Source organism: Echinops telfairi, unplaced genomic scaffold (genome assembly GCF_000313985.2).
Source record: "Echinops telfairi isolate 266 unplaced genomic scaffold, ASM31398v2 ScPeMD7_7400;HRSCAF=8409, whole genome shotgun sequence".
Lineage (NCBI taxonomy): Eukaryota > Metazoa > Chordata > Mammalia > Afrosoricida > Tenrecidae > Echinops > Echinops telfairi.
The window spans coordinates 52378078-52384643 of record NW_022111300.1 but is presented as its reverse complement, the minus strand read 5'-3'; the positions used below and the strand labels follow the sequence as shown (position 1 = coordinate 52384643).

The window sequence follows — 6566 nt, the reverse complement described above, 5'->3', positions numbered from 1 at the left end:
CTTTGATATAAAGCTCTCTCTTACACACATATGAGTGTCACTGGATTTGTTTCTCTAGTCACCCCAGACTAACACCGTTCAGAAGAAGTGGAAAGGGTTTTTCCAAGATGAGCAGAATATGTCCAGAGAAGAGAAATCAGCTGTTCCTAATATATGTCAAAACACAATGACTATGGTCTCATCAGCCTACCTGTAAAGAAATGGGATCTTTCTCCTGCAGTGAAAAGAGGGTTAAGGATAAATCACACTGCTGATGATGCTTAGATGAAAGTGAAGAATATTGTAAGTGAGGATGCCTATCCGGAAGCAATATGTGAATATCTTAAATAGTGTAATTGGTATTTTTGGGGTCAGCTATCATTTAATAGTTCTTCATTTATATTTTAAAATCCTCTCTTATAAGATAATCTAGTCCGTGTACTTCTTTTATTATTTAAATTCAAGTTTTACCTATCTGAAATAATAAACTAGCTTTCAGTATATTTTTATACTTAAAATTGCCATTAAGGCAGTAGACCAGTTATTAAATTATTTGAATCCCACCACTGTTTGACATTAATCTGGCAGCATCTAACTATAACAAAAAGCTAGGTTCTCACACAAGAATACATGTGTTTGAGTCTTATTATGGGGTGGAGACATAGGCTTGGGATCTACGGTGTGTGAGTTTTTTGTTATTTGTTAGCTTGTTTTTACAGCAGAAAACACTCACTGTTGTAGGAACCATCCCAAGCACTGCTCTTATCTTGGCATAATAATGACATTGCATTATGTCATTTAGAGCACTCTGTGGTGCATATTTTCATATCAGTTTATTCTTTTACTTATAAAATATGTGCTCCAAAAATAAAACTTCCTGCTTATGAATTTGTTGACATTTTCAGAATATATGATTAGATCTGAATTCTGCAGGCCCAGCTCTCTAATGAGATTTTTAATTGATTAAAATTGTAGTTGTGTCTTTAAAATTATAGCATACGATTTACTTTGAAATGGTTTAGATTATGCATCAGTGTGCAGGAAATTAATTGGGAGGGTTCATAGAATCAGAAAGTGTATCATCCTAACGAAGATTCAAAAGCAATCGCCATCAACTTGGTTCCAACACATAATAACCCTGTGGGAGAGAACGGATCTGCTCCACAGGGTTCACAAGCCGGTAGCCTTCACAGAGGCAGAATGCAACTTCGTTCTGCCATGGAGCAGTTGCTGGGGTCTAACTATCAATCTATCCACCAGTAGCCTAGTGCCTAACTCTTTCTCTACTGGGGCTCTTTCAATTAAGAGTAAACATCCCTTTAAAAAAAATGCCTATCGTACCCAATTAACTATGATGCCTGAGAAACAATGTCATTTTAATATTTTGAAATTGAAACAATTGATGAAAGCAAATAATGATACAAATTTGATCTCATAATATAAGAACACAAAATGATAGCAGCCAGTAAAATAGCTAACTGCTCTACATTAGAGAATTATTTGTTTATTCTAGCCTTAATTAAAGCAAAATAAAACCCTCAGTATATTTAAAAGTAGGTAACACACCACTCGCTCGTCAGACTCCTCTGCCTTCTCCGCTCGCCTGCTCGTCCTCGCGCAGCATGGCCGCCATTCAGCAGTTCGTGGGAAGATGGCCCCTTGTAGACCGCAAGGCTTTGATGAATACATGAAGGAACTAGGAGTGGGGAGGGCTTTTCAAAAAATGGCTGCAATGGCCCAGCCTGACTGTGTCATCACTTCTGATGGCAAAGCCCTCACCGTGAAAACAGAGAGCACGGTGAAAACCACACCGCTTTCTTGTCACCTGGGAGAAAAGTTTGAAGAAACAACAACTGACAGGAGAAAACCCCAGACCGTCTGCAACCTCACAGATGGTGCTTTGGTCCCACCCCGGGATGGGGATGGGAAGGAGAGCACAATAGCAAGAACATTGGAAACTGGAAAACTAGTGGTGGAATGTGTTATGAACAATGTCACCTGTTCTCAGACCTATGAAAAAGGAGAATAACAATTCTATCTTCACTTGTACAAGAATTAGCTGTGAAAATGAACTAGGTGAGTTCAATGCGCAAATCTCTGTACTGCTTTTTGTTGTTGCTGTTATAATATTCCATTACTTCTATCACACACATTTACAAGCAACTATTTCAAAGTGTTGATTTGATTGGGATCATCCCTTTGATGAATAAATGAATGCATTGTGCTAAAAAAATGTAGGTAAAGGAGGGGAACTCTTCTGTAACATATACATTCAAGTTGAAACCTATGGATGATTTTTCCTTTCATGTTTATCCCATGAGTCATTATGGGGGTGGGGAGTGGGGGTTTGCCACCAAAGAGATTTTTAAATATTTTATGTATTTTAAATTCTTGGGCTTCAGTTATTTCCAGTTCTCATTAGTTTGTATCTTTATAGTATAATGTGTCACCTGTTTAATTGATTGCTGATAAATATTGCCTACATGTTTAAAGCAATGTTGACTAAACACAGAGATTTCATTCAACCTTAAATGTTCCCTGCTCTCACATTAAACATCTTGTACCATGACTTGACATTCTTTAGGGTCCATTTATAATAGTATTTATAAAGATGAACACTGTAAATCTGTTTTCAACTTTCATTGTAATGGAAATCAACTTTTCATTTCTCGCTCAGAGAATAGTGCCACTGTGGTCTTCAGCATTTATTTTATCTGTTGAGCTTTCAGACTGATATTTTGGAGATGGGAAAATGTGTAGGGTACTTACTTGCTTTCCAAAGGGAACATTTCAACTTAACATTCATTTGGAATTCTCTCTCATGGAAAATAAGGAACAATTAAGTCGTGTCTCTAAACTATCAGAATAAATTCCTTGGTGCAACTCTATGCTCTGCTGCCGGTTTTCATTCTCCTCTGTGGTTTCTCCCTCTGTCTGGGAGCAGAACACAAATGACAAAGCGTGCTTTACCTCTGGCCACAGATACAGGGCTTTGTTCTTACCGTAAATACTGAAGGTGGTGGCACTTATTTTCTCCATCACCCACACTGGCTTACATATACATGAAACTGCAAGAAAAAGTTGGTGTCTTTAATTATGCATTTCATAAACATATTGTCATGAGTAATCTGAAAACAAGACCAGAAACTCAACTCCCTGCTGTATTAGACAAAGAATACTACTGAATAAAGCTGAAACTGAAGGATCCCTGGTAGCACTGAGTGTTAGGTCTTGGTTAATAACCATGAGGTTGGGGGATTCAAACCCACTAGTCTTTCCATGGGCTGTCTGAACCTCTAGGACTTTGTGAGCCCGAATTTATTCAGTGGCAATGAGTTAAAGCTGGAAGATACCATTTCTGATTGAATATAGAGCTAGAACATTTTCCGTGTTTCAAAATTTCACAGCATATTCAATCATAGCCTGTAAATCATTTTATCAATAAAATTTCCTCAGTTCTTCAACTTATAGCTCCATCTCCAGAGGACTACAACTGACTGGTGCTTTATGTAATTATGGATTCCTATTGTGTTTAGTCAGGAAAAAGACGAGCCTGTCTACTCCTCTAAAGAGTTACAATGTCTGAAACCCACAGAGGCAGTTCTGCCCTGTCCAAGAGGGTGGTTGTCAGTACGAATCAACTTTATGATGGTGAATTTTATTGTGCTTAATATAACCAAAGCGCCCCCCCCCCCAAACAACCCACTGCCAGCAAGTCCATTCGGACTCATGTTGTTGTTGTTGTTGTTAGATGCCCTCTAGCTGGTTCTGTCTCCTATACACCCCCTGCACCACAAAAGGCAACAGTGTCTGGTTCTATACCATGCTCACTCTCAGTGTCATGTTTGACTCCTGGGTTGGGGGGGTGGGGGCCCGCGGGGCAGCCACTGTCAACTTGTACCCATGCTGCTCTTCCTTCTTTTAGCAGAGCTGCTACCTAACCAAGCATCCTGTCCTTTCCCAAGGATTGGTCTCCCCTGATACATGTAATACATACTTGGTGAGTTTGTTGTAAGGTTGTCATTGCTAGGTCTCATCCAGTTACTTCTGACTCAAAGCAACCGTTTCCCCTGATAACATGTCCAAAGCACCTGACTGGCACCCTATATAAAATATTAGTTAATAAGAATTATAGATCATTCTTTATAAATCACAATGGATTATAATATGAGCTAAAATGTACTAATTTTTTTTACCAATTATAAGGCTTTCAAATTACTCAATGTTCCAAAGAGCCCCCAAGGTGGGCACTAATGTGATTATAGTGGTATAGTTTTAAAAAGAGGCACAAACCTTAGATAACCAACCCAGGGCAACCAAGCTTATTAATAGGATTTGATAACAACACTGAAGTTTGTGCTTTCAATCCCTCTGTGAAACAGATGATCAAAAATATGATTTTTGAGGACCATGACCCTGATTTCTCATCATCTTGTCACTTGGACAGCATATTTGTACTTGGGATCGCCTTAGCCCCACCAGCACATTGTCTGAATACTTAATTATTTATTAAAACATGATTTTCCATTTTCTAATTTATGGAAGGAATACGTCCCTCCCAACTATATAAGACTAATAATTACTTCTAGAAGTAAAAACAATACTGAAAATAACCTCAGAATGGAAATTCATATAGTTAATAAGATGCAATCACTAAATTCAGCCAAGTTTAGTGTCTTCGTCTACTTTGCACCTGTTGTATATACATAACAGATGTGTACATGTAAGTGATAAGGCTGTGGGGTTAGTTTTTATGTGTTAAATGAATTTGTGTTATAACTGATTGTGGAGAAATGAAAAGTCAATGTCTAGTGGACTTTCTAAGTTGATTATCCATTAAATATAACCTGAATTTATGAACACATAGCCTTTCTTTTGCCAAATCACTCGTATTTGTGATAATGGTATTACAGAATTTTAAATGGCCATACTTTGAGCCTAATCACTTATTGGTTTTTAGAATTAATATCAAAATGTTGGTGTCATCCTTTCCTGGCATGTGGAAGCAGTTCACCATCTTGCTAGAAACCCCAAAGTGCTTCTCAGAAATATAATTCATAAGCCATTATGTTTTCACAGAACATATTTCTGCATATAAATCCAGTTTCTTGCATTTTCATCTCTCCAAGCCATAATTAAAATGAATTAATGAAATCATTATCTATCTTACTCATTCTCATAATTTATATATGGCACTACTTGTTACTCATGATATGATTACTCATCTGTAATACACCATAAATGTAAATTCATCACTCTTGGGTAGTTGGGTAGTTAGAGTGATGCTAACTTTCATTTTAAGACATGTTACATTGATCACAATTTAAAATCTCTGGATTTATATGACATTTATGTAGACATTGAACAAATTGGTTGAAAAGGAAGCATTGTCTTCTATCCATTTCAACAAAATTTTCATTTTCAGGTTTACAGGAGGAGGCCAAAAGTTTCCTGGAGAAAGAGAGTTAAAAGATAAGGCTTCCCTAGAGAAGCATTACAGAGTTACAGGGTTGCAGGCTTGGAAACACTGTGGGGCAATAACACTTTGTCCTCGAGGGTCCTGGGAGTTCAAATTGCCTTCATGATAAAGGATTATCTCCATCATCAGATCTGTGACCACCATCATTTTAAGCAGCATGAAATATCACAAGCAGGGGATATAACATGAGCTAAAAAAAAAAATGTACCATACATTTTTGCACCAGACCAAATTGGTTTGAATTTTATCTTTGTCTTGTATTGCACCACCTTTGTGAAATTAACAACTCCCAATGCCTCAGAGACCTTGATGGAAGATTGGAGATGCTGGTGATGGTATTAAGAAGATTAGATGTGTGTGCTTGTGATGAACTTAATATTGCACTGCAGAGAGACAGGGCTCAAAAGATGCTTATAGATTATTTTTCAGCGTTGTAAGAATATCTTTAGAAAAAAACTAATAAAGTTGAAATGACAGGATAATAATAAGAAAATAATATGTAAAAATTGTCTCTTGCTCAAACTCAAACCAAACTCATAAGTATGAAGTTGGTGTCGACCCATAGTAACCTATAAGACAGGGTAGATTAATTCTTTACCAGAATATAAAGCCTGGTTTTATTCCTGGAGCCCCTGATGGCTTTGAACTGCTAATTTTTCAGTTAGCAGCCCATCGCCTAGCCATTATGCCACCAGCGCTCCTTATTATTACAATGTTGTGGTCGTAGTTAGGTGCCATCGAGTCAGCTCCGACCCATAGCGGTCCTATGCACACAACAGAACAAAGCACTCGCTAACCGTAATCTAGTACTCACTCCTGGAATTCATTTCACCTCCCTAGCCGAGTTGTTTTACGTCAGACGAGAACTTACGTTGCTCTGGAAACCTAATCACCATTTTTGTGTTTCACCAAAGGCACTTGATTACGTCCTTTAGATTTTACCAACAGAAGCTAGGTCTCATCTCTGACGTTCTGAATGCATCTGCCAAAGTATCCTCTAGCATCCATCTGAAAACCCACGCATCTCTTTCGCTAATAAGAATACCCCATGCTATCACTCAAGTCTGATAACCAGCTGTGAGTTGACAAGTACAAAATGAATACTCCC

At 37.8% G+C, this 6566-nt stretch overlaps 1 pseudogene; it reads left to right on the top strand.

The window, feature by feature from the left end:
• The first annotated feature begins 1601 nt into the window (after positions 1 to 1601).
• On the top strand, positions 1602 to 2008 carry LOC101640988 (annotated as a pseudogene).
• Positions 2009 to 6566: the final 4558 nt, after the last annotated feature.